The 14,462-nt window shown below is 33.8% G+C and overlaps 1 long non-coding RNA gene across 1 annotated transcript in view; it reads right to left on the minus strand.

Annotated features, from left to right (window-relative positions):
* Positions 1-13,755, minus strand: part of LOC117063402 — a 56,570-nt gene extending 42,815 nt beyond the window's left edge. The window contains exon 1 of the long non-coding RNA XR_004428906.1: positions 13,695-13,755. This is a non-coding gene — a long non-coding RNA (uncharacterized LOC117063402). The remainder of the gene's footprint in view (positions 1-13,694) is intronic.
* Positions 13,756-14,462: the final 707 nt, after the last annotated feature.

Consider the following 14,462-nt stretch of genomic DNA (forward strand, 5'->3'; position numbering starts at 1 on the left):
CTTGAGGCCTTGCCAGAAACAGATGCTGGCATCATACTTTCTGTAAAGCTTGCAGATCCTTGAGCTAATTAAAGTTTTTTCTTTATAAATTACCCAGTCTCAAGTATTCTTTATAGCAATGCCAAAAACCTAATACAACTTGGTAGCCCATGTACAGCACTTAATAACCAATAATTATTAAGTATGAAAATATAAAGAAAAAACTAATTTATTTTGTTCAGGTTTATTCATTACAACTTTTGTAAGTAATCTCTCAGTTTATGATGAAGACATCTCAAATAGATAAATTTTAACAATAATATATTTAGAATTATTGAATTAAGACTAATCTATCGTTCATCTTTTCTTACATTATACTTAGCCAAGTACATATTCAATACCTATTTTGTTAATTCTTATCTACATCAAATTCCACAAAAAATTTTGTCTGTATCAATCTAAAATCTTTGGACATACTGTTTAATTTTTATTTTAATTCATTTTAAAATTACTAAATTTAAAGAATAACATAAATGTTGATGAATTTGTTTTTCAATCTCTAAGTTTTCATATATAAACTGATTAATATAATGTATCATATGTAAACTGATTATACCACTGAAATTAATCATTGTTATGATCTAAAAACTACATGATCTTCTTCTATAATAATATGGTAGGTAATATTGGTGCTCTGCCTTCTAACCTTACTTCCAGTAGAAGTAAATATTCTTCTACTTTAACACAATGGTTGTGAGGAGTATGTTTTATATATCAATAAGAAGAGATCCATCACCCTGCTGAAAGTCCATGGTACTTCATTTTTAAAGCACTAACCATGTTTTCCTTATTTTACTATAGAAATCTACAGACATTAACACATCACTAAACTAGGCTAGATTTTTGGGAAGATGCAACAAAGTATATAACTTTGCCTTAACCACACCAACTACATTTGTAACCACTCAAGTCTTTGCTAAAATTGTGAATATGTGAGTGAGATGAATATGAAGTACCTAGCCCATGCAGCTAGCAGGAGAGGTGCGAGAGGGTACGGCAGTGATAACATAGGAACTTTAAGTGTGAATGTAGTATTTGAAGTTGTAGCTCAGATAGCAATTCCCTAAAGAGAAACTTTGCCTACTTTGGAATATTTCCCAAGTAAAATGAAGTGAAAATGAAGGGAAGGTGACTACACATACATTTGATCATGTGACTAAAGATTAAAATACTGGTATTTGAATAAAAATATTCATATGTTTGCAAAAAGCAAAATATTTAAAATCACTTTTCAAATTTTATTCTCTCTGATTCTCTAAATATTTATATTGATTTAATTAATTATTATCAGCCAGCTCAATTCAAACTGCATTATCTGACTAGAATATATTTATTGTTGAGAAGAACATGAAAAGAGGCTATTTAGATTAGAATGGTCTTGATGTTAATTATAATGCTTCATTATGCACATTAAACCATTTCCAATTGAATTCATTCAGTTGAATATAATATATAATTGAAAAATCAGGGAATAATTTAGCTATAGTCTTGCAACTATGAATAAATATCCTGACATGTTATTTAACCAAAATATAAACAAGTTTAAACAAGTTTATTTAACCAAAATATAAACAAGTTATATTAGAGTACAACCAAATGCTAACTATTTAGGAAACTTCCTAAACAATTTAGGAACGCATATTATATAGAATATTTTTTAAAGTGTTAAGGAGCTAGGTTTATCCACAAACAAGAGAGTCTGAAGTTAGGTCCAATAGTTATTTTAGCAAGGTGCTCCACTCTCTTTCCAGTTCAGATAGGTAGTCTTCTAGGAAATCAACTGTATAATCTGTTCATCTGAGAAATGGCCTATGTTTGGGATGTTAAACCTTCTGGATATTTTTATTATTTTGTTCTTAAATATGACCACTGGGTAGACTTATTTGGGTTTTAAGGTAGCCATTATATATTTCCCCAAGTATTTTTGCCTGAGAAACATAGCTTGTTGTTTCTAAAATATAAACAACAAAGTTTAGTGCACATACTAGCTTTCTAATGATAGCCAATACAGAAATACAGTGAAAATAAAATAAATCCTTTTGGGCATAAGTTTAGAGTTTTCCTTCCTAGCATTTATTTTTTATATGATAGGAATTAGTAATGCTTAGTAACTTTTTGACAGTCATCTGAAGACTAGTTTTACATGAGACTTCAATATGTTAGTGAAACTAGAACAAGACATTCATGGCTATATATAAGCAACTGACCTACTTCAACATTGTGTTACAGTTTTAAGTAAAGCTTCTCCACTCTCCTTCTTCATTATCTACACATAGTAAGCCAGGGGAACTAATTTTGTAATCTATTGATCAATTCATTTGCTACATATATTACCACTGTGAACATTATAAATTATATTTAAATATAGTTTAGCCGTCTGTAGGCAGCTTGTGTTAGTCAGCTCAATTAGACCCCTGCCTTATCTCAAGAACAAAGGGCTTTCTGTATCCCAGGTTCTTGTCTTGTGTACTGGAAGAATTGGCTCACACGTGGGCTTGGGGAATGAGTGCAAGGTTTTATCATGTCGAAGTAGCTCTGAGCAGATGGGGGAGCCAGAAGGGAGATGGTTTTCCCTTAGAGTTGAGCTTCTCAGTGGCCCGGGCTCTCCTCTGACCACCCTGGCCAAACTCGGCATCATTCTACGGGTGGATGGCTTGCAAGTGTGTTGGTGTGCTTTTCCACAGGTGTGCTCCCCTCAACATCCAGCCGCTTGCATCTTCTTCTTTGAAGTGTTCCTCTGGATATCCAGCAGCTGTGCTTTGCTAGCTAGGGTCTTGGGATTTCTATAGGCACAGGATGGGGGCATGGTGGGCCAGGGTGGTCTTGGATAATGCAACATATGGGCATGAAGGCAGGAGTGCTTGTCCTCACCTAGGTCCGTGGACACAGGACAGGAGCTAGATCCCTAGCCAGGGAACTGCCTTTCTCTACCCAGCACTTCCCTGCCCCGCGTCTGTATCAATAGGAATTGTATCGAATCTGTAGATTGCTTTGGGTAATATGGTAATTTTAATAATATCAATTCTTCCAATCCATGTACAAGAGAAATATTTGCATATTTGATCCTTCCATTTATTTGTGACTTCGTCAAATTCATTCATTCATGTCTTATATTTTATTTTTGTTTGTTTGTTCTTTTTTTTTTTTTTTGGTATAGATCTTTTACTTCCTTGGTTAAATTTATTCGTAAATATTTTTTTCTCTCTGACTCTATTGTGCATGGAATCATTTTCTTAATTTTCTTTCCAATAGTGTCCAGCTAATATAAAGAAATGCAACTGATTTGTATGCTGATTTTATGCCTTGGAACTTTGAAAACATAGGAAAAAAACCTCCTTGACATTGGATTTGGCATTATGGTTTTTTTTTTTTTTTAATGTGACATCAAAAGCAAATAGAACAAAAGGAAAAATAAAGTGAGACCATGTCAAGCTAAAAAGCTTTTGCAAGCAAAGGGAAAATATACACAAAATAAAAAGGCACCCTATGAAATGGGTAAAAAGCTTGCAAATTGTATATCTGATAAGGTGTTAATATTCAAAATATGTAAGGAACTCACACAACTCTATAGCGAACACACAGACACACACACACACTCCAATTAAAAAATGAGCAAAGACTGAATAGAGAATAGGGAACCCTGCACACCCTTGGTCAGAATGTATATTGGCATTACATTGGCATAGCCATTATGAAAACCATATGGAAGCTTTTTCTTACATTAAAAATAGAAGTACTATACATTCTAGCAGTCTCACTTTTGGATACACAGTCAACGGAAATGAAATAAATATGTCAGAGAAATATCTGCACCCCCTGCATCCCCTCATTTTCATTGAAGTAGCAATGATGTTGCCAAGATATGGAAACATATTGACATTGCCAAGATACTTCCCCCACTGGGAAATAGGGGAAATAGAAATATATTAGTCAAATGGTACAACCTTTCAGTTATAAGACGAACAAGTTCTGAGTATCTAAAGTACAGCATGGGTGACGATGGATGTGTCAATTAATTTGATTATGTTAATCATTGCATGGTGTATATGTGTCAAGTCATCACATTGTATACTTTGAATGTGTATAATCTATATTTTTCAATTAAATGTTTCAAAAATAAATAAAATATTTTTAAAAAGAAAATTCAATGTAGAAACTTCTTCTAATATATAAAGAATGACAATAAAATAGGTATGAAAATTTCAGCCTATTGTCTAACATTCATAATCAAATTATTCATTACCATGACACTACTTCAGGTAATTGTAACACTCAGATAACTATGCAGTATTTCGCAGGGTGAGATCTGTTGCAATAGGAAGCCAGAAAATGGGGGGAAAATAATTACCTGAAATGCTGAATACATACTAAAAATGGTTAAAACATCATGTATAGTTAGGAAGAATATTTAAAGAAATAAAAAATTGAATTTTGTGTCATTTATATAAACAGAAACAAAAATATTCATGAATTTTATTAGGCTCTAGGAAAAATATAATGTAATCAAAGGGATAATGAACTAAGATGTTTCCACGAAGGACCTAACGTTATGATGAAAGAGGGAAGTAAACTGAAAATTATATTTCGGCATGGTAATGATTCATGTTATAATCCATACAGACTATGAATGGTGTGGGGATGCGAAGAAAAAACAATTATTTCCCTCTGCACTGGTCCGAGGTGTCTCAATATAATATGACATTAACCTCTATATAGAAGGGGGTCACAGATGTAAGATATTAAAAGTTGAAAGAGCATCAAATTCAAAAGGATTTTGTATTTGTGTTCAGTCCACAGTGAATGCTAATAAAGAAAGGAATATTTGAATGCGCATCATTGTTATTATATATATGGTAAACTGTGGTGTGTTTGTGTGTACACTTTTTTCAGCATGATTAGATGCCTTTCTATTCTAACATATTAAGACTCTGATAAATGTCTAACAACAAACAGCAATGACCGCTCCAACAATTGACTATATCTACATCATGGCTGTTTCTGGACTGTAAAGTAAATACATCTATTTGCTTTATTTACATTCAACACAAACTTTGTTGTTTGTTCTAGACTCCCATCTATATTAATCGAGCAGAAAAATATATGTGTATACATGCAGGTTTTTATATGTGAGTGTGTGTGCGTGTGTGTGTGAGAGAGAGAGAGCAAAGAGAAAAGAGAAATGCACAGTTACACAGAACAGAGGCCCAGAGAAGCATGCTTTTACCTTTGCATTTTCAGTAAGAGTTGTACACCGTGAACTGCCTGTTTTAGTAAAATAGATAAAGAACAAGAAATTTTTATGGATTACATTAAAATTCCCTATCTATTCTGAGTAATATTTCTATTATTTTAAGTGAATAGAAGTTTTAATAAAGGCAAATTAAATAAAACTACTTGGCCTTGCTAATTATATGGAAGAAAATAAATTGGTGTATGAAATTTACCATAAATTTTCCACAGATTTTGGAACATTAAGCTGGGTAAGCATTGTGAAATTGGCACTTGGTTTAATCTTATTTTGTGAACAAGCTATTTTTGCACTGAAATAGAAAAGCCACCTGTGGTTTTATCTTAACAAAAGGATATTTGGCTTGTTAAGGATTTAATCCTATTTCATTTACTATTTGAATACGTATTTGAATACGTATCACGTATTGCTTAAGGATGGGGATACATTCTAAGAAAAGCATCATTAGGCAATTTTTTCATTGTGTGATCATCATAGAGTGTACTTACACAAACCAAGGTGGTAGAACCTACTACACACATAGACTGTATGGAAGAGCCTATTGCTGCTAGACTGTGAAGCTATACAGCATGTTCTTCTATTGAATACTATAGGTAATTCTAACACAATGGTAAGTAGCTGTGCATCTAAACATGTACAAACATAGAAAAGGTACAGTCAAAATATAGTCTTATAATCTTATGGAACGATCAAATATGCAGACCGTCATTGACCAGAATGTTGTTATGTGGCTCATGGCTGCAGTTCTTACAGAATATTTAAAATTTTGTTTATATATAACTTTTTATAACTGGATAAATGTGGCAGAAGTTATTGGCTTAAAATTAAAGACAGTGCTAACCAATTTTGGGGAATTTTGATAGATACTTGTAATAGGTAAAATATACATAGACTATACATATGCATATATTAATACATCTGTACATATTTTCTTATCTTCCATGGCCATGAAGAACAGAATAGAGAATGACAGAAAGGGACAAGTAATAGTACAAAAAGAGTTATATTGTGAGGATATATCAAGAATAGACTTGGCCAGGCACAGTGGCTCACACCTGTAATCCCAACACTTTGGGAGGCTGAAGGGGGCAGATCATTTGAGGTCAGGAGTTTGAGACTAGCCTGGCCAACATGGTGAAATCCCGTCTCTACTAAAAATACAAAAAAATTACCCAGGCATGTTGGTCGGCACCTGTAATCCCAGCTACTCGGAGGCTAAGGCTGGAGAATCACTTGAACCTGGGACATGGAGGTTGCAGTGAGCTAAGATCGTGCCATTGCACTCCAGCCCAGGCAACAAGAGTGAAACTCTGTCTTAAAAAAAAAAAAAAAAGAATAGGACTCAAAGAGCTCTCAAATTTTGAACACAGAGCTTGAGTGTGCTCTAAATATGTACCCATAGAGAATTTTGAGAAAAAAGATAATCAGTCCCATTGTTGGAACTCAGGACTCAAAAAGCAGAGTATATTTTAAAGATTTATAGTATTTGACAGGTTTTTCAGTGGAAATGTTAAATCTACAGATAATTATTGATTTATTTAACGTATGCATTTACTGACAATTAATCTTCTTGTCTGTGTTATTATATTACTTATACTGACAAGAGCCACCTAGCTTATTTTACAAAACGTATTATTAGGGTTACTGAAATAAAAAGAAAATCCTCAGAAAGGTACTATTTCAAAACATTGATTACCTGGGTTGCAAAAAGAAATACATGTTTGTGGATGGCAGCTGGAAAGAAACCTGTATTTGTGGCTTTAACATACCTATTCTTTAAAGTACTAAAATAAACTTGCTTCTTTATACCGTTTCCGTGAACTGTCTGAGATGAAACTTCTTTATAATCTACATTTCTCCTCCTGTTACAATAGTAAGAGTTTATTTTCAAAGTCATACATATGTCTGTGTATTCCTTTTATTATAACTCTGGAATAATGTGATAATATCAGAACAGACCTTGATTCTGTGCTTTTTATATCTTAGTTTATTCTGTATTATCTAGATTTTCTATTGAAACACACACACACACGAAACAAGTATGTATGACTTCTGTTTTTACCTCCAACATGGAAAGAGCTTGGAAGCTGCCATTTCCATTCTTAAATAAGGAAAAGCTAAATATACTGAAAATAGATTACTCTGGGGGGTGCATCAGAGAACTAAATGAGTAAACAAAACAAAACAGATACATTACAATGTAATGCTGCTCAACTATAAAAAGAAATGAGCTATCTAACAACGCAAAGGTATGGGTGAATCTAAAATAAATATTAGTGAGTGAAAGAATCCAGACTGAAAAAAATTACATAATCATTCCTAGTATATGATTTTTAAAAAGACTATAAAAATATCAGAGATTATTAAGGGGTAGTAAAGTTGAACACGTGAAGTATAGGGTTTTTTTTGTTTTGTTTTGTTTTTGTTTGTTTGTTTGTTTGTTTGAGATGGAGTCTCGCTCTGTGGCCCAGGCTGGAGTGCAGTGGTGCTATCTCGACTCACTGCAAGCTCTGCCTCCCGGGTTCACACCATTCTCCTGCCTCAGCCTCCCAAGTAGCTGGGACTACAGGTGCCCACCACCACACCTGGCTAATTTTTTGTATTTTTAGTAGAGACGGGGTTTCACCATGTTAGCCAGAATGGTCTCGATCTCCTGACCTCGTGATCTGCCCACCTTGGCCTCCAAAGTGCTGGGATTACAGGATTGAGTCACCATGCCCAGCCAGTGTAGGGTATTTTTTAAGGGTAATGCAACTATTCTGTATGACACGATAATAATGGATACATGATATGCTACATTAGACAAAACACATAAAATTTTACAACTCAAGGAACATCTTAATTCATACAAATTTTAAAAGAAGTTTAGATAGAAGGGATCAAATTAAAAACAACAACGAAACTGTATTGTAAGTATATGAAATGACCTCACTAAAAGGAGTGGGGAAAAAGGCACTCACCTAAGTGACTTTGGAAATGAGTGGCATATGTAATATTAAATACAAAAGGAATTATCCATAAACACTCTATTTCGTAAAGTTATCTCCCTCAAGGAAAAGGGTTAACAATTCTGATACTGCTATGCATCTATACTGAAACTGAACATTAAAGGTAATGGATGGTGGATTGTGGGAATCAAGTTTTTTACTGTTGGAGTGAAAGATTACAGACAAAATTGAGAAGAGGTCTAGAATGATTTGGAAATTGATTAGAAATGGAGATTTTAATATGAACTATGTTAAACTTAACATAAACATACATAATTACATGTAGAAATAGATTTGCATGTTCCTACAAATATGGGTATAAACATGGGTTAATACATAATACCTAAATATGTATGTGTGTGTGCATGTTCATATATATATTTCTACACACAAACTTACGTACATATGTTCTACACACACATTTTCATATGTGTGTGTGTGGATACATATATATGTCTGTGTGTGTTTGAAAATCTATTCCTTGCTCTGTTAGGTGAGAGGGGCTAGAAACAATGGGAACACAGTAGTAACAAACCTGATGCCAGGATCTTAATTTATTATAACATTATCCAATGAGAAGACATAGGACTCTACAGAGAAATGGCAGACTCAGACTAGTGCAAGTAATATACAAAATGATCCTGGAGCATCTTCTCATGTAATAAAGCAGAAAATTCTCAGAAAACAAACTGAGCAAACATATACACACAATAATACGGGTATGTCAAAGGAGCACAGGAACCCAAAGAAAACTGTCAATGGTGAAAGGGGAATGAATTTTGAGCAGCAAAACAAAAATACTGGATTAAGTAAAAAGTATAAAATAAATACCCATGAATCCACACTGATGTAACTTATTGAATAAATATATGACGAAGAGACATGTCTTCAGTGCAGGAACACTCCAAATACTTTAGGTAGATACTCTGCCATCAAGGAGGTGGATTATAACTCCCAGTTCCTTAACTATGGGCATGTATACTGACTTGCATTCAAAGAATATATGGAAATAGGAAGAATCACAAATGTAATTAGCAATAGGACACTTAACAAAGAAACACTACATCAACCAGGTTGAAGGTGAAGAAGGTGAACATCAAAAATGATAAGATTTGATGATAACAGTTTTGATGATAATAGATTTAATATATTTGATACAATGTGATAAAATGATACATCACTTTTGTGGTCTGCCTCCTCAAAACATGTAAGCTCAATTTTAATCATGATGAAAACATTAGATAAGTTCCATTTGAGGGGCATTCCACAAATTATCTGCCCAGAATTTCGTAAAACTGTCAAGATTACCAAAAATACGCAATTCTGAGAAACTGTTATACCCACTATAAACTTGAGGAGTCAAGGCAACTAAATGTCATGTAGTGTCCTGATGGGATACTGGGTCAGTAGAATGACAGTAGGTAAATCTTAAGGGTATCTGACACAATAGAGGCACTAATTACTGCTAGTATTTCAATACTGGTTCATTATTTGTAACAAGCATACCATGCTAATGTGAGATATTAATAATGGATGTAAAATATCAATAATGATAATAGTCATTAAAAATAACTGGGTGTATATTGTATAGAAACGTTCTGTACTATTTGTGCAATTTTCCATCAAATGTAAGACTGCTTTAAATTAAAAGTTTATTTAAAGCCACAGGTATTAAATTGTGCTAATCTTCACAAGTCATCTTTGGATTTGACCACCTAATATCTGCCTAGAATTTTCACATATTTATAACTTTAAATAATTATCTCAAAATATTGTAAATAAAGTAATTTTAGCAGACTGTGTACAAACGCAGAATGCAGTTGTTTGTGGCAAACCTGGTCTGTGGTCCCATTCATGTTTCGTGGTCCTACATCACCACCACATGCAACTTACCTCTAGAGGTTGAGAGTATTTTATTTTTTTAATTTTTTTAATTTTTTATTTTTTTTGAGACGGAGTCTCGCTCTGTCACCTAGGCTGGAGTTCAGTGGCCGGATCTCAGCTCACTGCAAGCTCCGCCTCCTGGGTTCCCGCCATTCTCCTGCCTCAGCCTCCCGAGGCGCCACCACGCCCGGCAAATTTTTTGTATATTTAGTAGAGACGGGGTTTCACCGTGTTAGCCAGGATGGTCTCGATCTCCTGACCTCGTGATCCACCCGTCTCGGCCTCCCAAAGTGCTGGGATTACAGGCTTGAGCCACCGCGCCCGGCCGACGTTGAGAGTATATTATATATACTAAAGTAAAAACTGTTTAGAAACAGTTTTCAGAGTCCTAGATGTTGTTAGTGGTGCTGGTGGTGTTGTATGTATGGAGACAGGTATGTATGAAGTGGTGTGATTTTGTGAGTGTTTCTTTGGCAAGGAAAATAAAGAAAAACTAATCAATCAGCAGAAATGTTGAGGCTGGGAATCGTGGCTTCTACGTGTAATCCCAGTAATTTAGAGGCCAAGGTGAGAGAATTGCTTGAGCCAAGCAGTTTGAGACATCACCCTGAGAAACATAGTTAGAACCCATCCCCATAAAAATCAAAACAAAACAAAAACGTTAAAAATTAGCCAGGGGTGGTGTTGCATGCCTGTGGTCCTAGTTACTTGAGAGGCTGAGGGAGGAGGATAGCTTGCTTCAGCCTGGGCAACAGTGCCAAAGGAAGGAAGGAAGGAAGGAGGAGGAGGAGGAGAGGAGGAGGAGGAGGAGGAGGAGGAGGAGGAGGAGGAGGAGGAGGAGGAAAGGAAGGAAGGAAGGAGGAGAAGGGGAAGGGGAAGGGGAACGGAAAGGGGAAGGGGAACGGGAAGGGGAAGGGCTCATCACCAGTATTGTAACTTGATAGATTAATGCAATTCAGCTTCTTACTAGAGATTAGTTTGGGTTTCTTTTTGAAAAAGAAGTTTCCCTACTAAAAATAAGGTTAGAAGTCAATTTGATCAATTAAAACCTTATGAAAATTTATTTCTTATTTTAATGAAAAGTATTTTATTGAAAATATTTAATATTGAACACAAGCACTTTGAGGAAAGAGAGCAAAGAGTCATGTATTAATGGGGCGTAAGATAGTTCAAGGCAAAAGAAAAAAAAAAGAGAAGAAGCGAGAAGCATGCAGACAGGAGATTACTTACAGATGCATTCTAAATTATTTTTGGATTTCCAGTGACCTACCTAGTGTGGACACATAATAACTTTATATTTTATGTGTAAGCATAAGTCTAAGACAGTACTATGATAATGGAAAGGAAATATGAGATGGAAGTAGAACAAATTTTTTCTAAATCTGTTGTGTTATCTAAAGATTATTTAAATATTCAATTTGTAATTTTTTGTGTGGCAAGTTTCCATACAAGTTTTTAAGTATTTTATTTTATTATTATTTTTTGAGACAAAGTCTCACTCTGTCCCCCAGACTGGGGTGCAGTGTCACGATCTCGGCTCACTGCAACCTCCCCTCCCTGGTTCAAGCAATTCTCCTGCCTCAGCCTCCGGAGTAGCTGGTATTACAGGCTACCCACATCACGCCCGGCTAATTTTTGTATTTTTAGCAGAGATGCGTTTTCACCATGTTGGCCAGACTGGCGTCAAATTCATGGGCTCAAGTGATCCACCCACCTCAGACTCTCAAAGTGCTGGGATTACAGGAGTGAGCCACTAAGCTGGCCAAGTTTCTATACAATTTTCGAATGTTATGTTCAATTTTTGTGCATACACTTTCATTGACCAAAACAAAGATCATGGACCACTGATGGTCAGTGGAACACGTCTGGGGCATGACTGATATAATACAATACCTAAAAAATAATAAGTGCTTGGTAAAAGATTTCTGTTATTAACACCTAACAATAGGTCTGAGTCAACCATTGAATCATCTTTGTGAAACCATTATTGAAATGGCATAGAAATTTCATGTAAATAGTATTTAAATTATTCTAAAATAATAGAAGCAATAAAAGAAAAAAGTATTCTTGTAGAAAAATAAACATTAAACTTGCCTCATATTTCCCTTTGGAAATAATAAATGCCACAAAATAAAGAATAAGGTAGATGACAAGGTTAGTAGAAAAATTCTATAATTTAATATAATTGTAAGAAGCATTTTTTAAATTTAAACATCTTACATATGCAATCGTTGGAACATAGCTTATAATTAAATTCTGCTGAACCCAAGTTAAAACAAAACTGAGGAATCAAAAATAATGAAAACCCCTAGCTATGCTTTCCAATTTGCAGCAAAATAGGAAAGCAATGGTACATTTCCACATACAAACGATGGGGGGTAAGGGTGGATAAGACAGGAAAAAAAAAATCTAAAAACTCAAATATAAACACAAACAAAATGACAATCATAAGATGAAATAAAGCATTAAAAAATAAACGTATATATTGTACATCTTCAGAGGATGTGGAAATAATTAAAGGGTTATAGAAACAAAACAGAAAAACTGAAACAGATCAGTAATCTTGGTATTAATTGAAATATCAAAAACCAAGTTCAAAAAGTAGATAATTTGAGTATAGAGTTCGAGATTCTAGGAAAAGATAGAAACATATATTCAGTCCATTTATGAAAATATTCAATGTGTGACTCTAAAGACTGAAGAAATTAACAGAGAAACAATAATAAAAGAGTATCACTTGAATAACAATGCTAAAATTAAAAATCCTAAAAAAATTCTAACGGAATGCATATTAAAATAACCTACTAGATACTTAATATATATTTGAGCAGGAAAAAAAGGAAATAAGGCTGAAAAATTTTTAAAGATATGTTATAAATCATAAGTGGTGATATAAATGTGACTTAAAATAGTAGTGTGAACTCCTTCTCTTACATGAAAATATCTAAGATTTTAAAAAGCCAGTTTAATGCCTTAAATTTTAAGTTTGTGCTCTAATGAGGAGTATATTTACTGCAGCTAAGATTACTCAGCTCAGTAGACCCAGTTTCTAAGGGGACTGAGGAAGGAGAATTGGTTGAGCCCAGAAGCTTGAGTCTAACCCAGGCAACATAGGGAGACCCCCATCTCTAAAACACAAACTAATAAACAAAAAAAATTCACTTCAGTAAAAAAAAAAAAGAAAAAATATTAAAAAAATATGTATTCTGGAATACAAATATTTTAATACATTAGACATTAAATTACAGTTCCATACATATTTATAACTTGGACTCTAGAAATGTTTTTGTAGGAATCATTTATAGGAAAATTATATGAAAAAAGATATGCTTTAGTACAAAATCTTAAAATGATTGTTTGGCTAGGTGCGGTGGTTCACGCCTGTAATCCCAGCAGTTTGAGAGGCTGAGGTGGGCGGATCACTTGAGCTCAGGAGTTCACGACCAGCCTGGACAACATGGTAAAACCCATCTCTGCAAAAAAAAAAAAAAAAATTAGCTGGGCATGGCAGCACAGGCCCCTGTAATTCCAGTTACATGGGAGGCTGAGGTGGGAGGGTTGCTTGAGCCTGAGAGGTTGAGGCTGCAGTGAGCCAAGATCACACCACTGCACAGTCTGGGCAACAGAGCGAGACCCTGACTGAAAAAACAAAACAAAATAAAATAAAATATAAAACAAAATAAATGGATTGTTTGTAGCATTCCTTATTTACATTTTCATTTTGTTGTTATGATGTTTTTTGGTCTGACACATTGCATACATATTGTCAAAATATTAAAAATAGACATTAAAAATGGACGAAAATATGACATCTTTCACAATCTGACCATCCAGGTATATACAAATGCTGTTCACATTCTCCAGATAATTATCTATTTATGCAGTTGTGACAATAATATACATACAAATACATACACAAACATAATTTAAAATGTTATTTCTTAACAGCACATGAGTTTAACATGTTATAATTCATAACATTAAAATTTTAAATATGTAAGCAGTAATAAATTAAACATTAATTATAAAATTCATTAAGCCACATTATTAAATTACAGATTAATTTTCTATTTAACTGAAATTTGTACATAGTCTCACATTGTTGAAATTATAGCTAAGATATTTTATTATGATAATAAATGCTGGGAGAAACATTTTATGATTTAGGTGAAATATCAAAAAGGTAGTTGAAAATGTAGTCGAAATTATTCATTATATAAATTAATCCAAGAAAGCAGAGCTATAAAAAATTATTAGTAAATCAGAAATAAAAAGAAACATGTATATAAGTTAAAATTTTTAAA

Source organism: Trachypithecus francoisi, unplaced genomic scaffold, assembly GCF_009764315.1.
Source record: "Trachypithecus francoisi isolate TF-2019V2 unplaced genomic scaffold, Tfra_2.0 Lachesis_group18, whole genome shotgun sequence".
NCBI lineage: Eukaryota > Metazoa > Chordata > Mammalia > Primates > Cercopithecidae > Trachypithecus > Trachypithecus francoisi.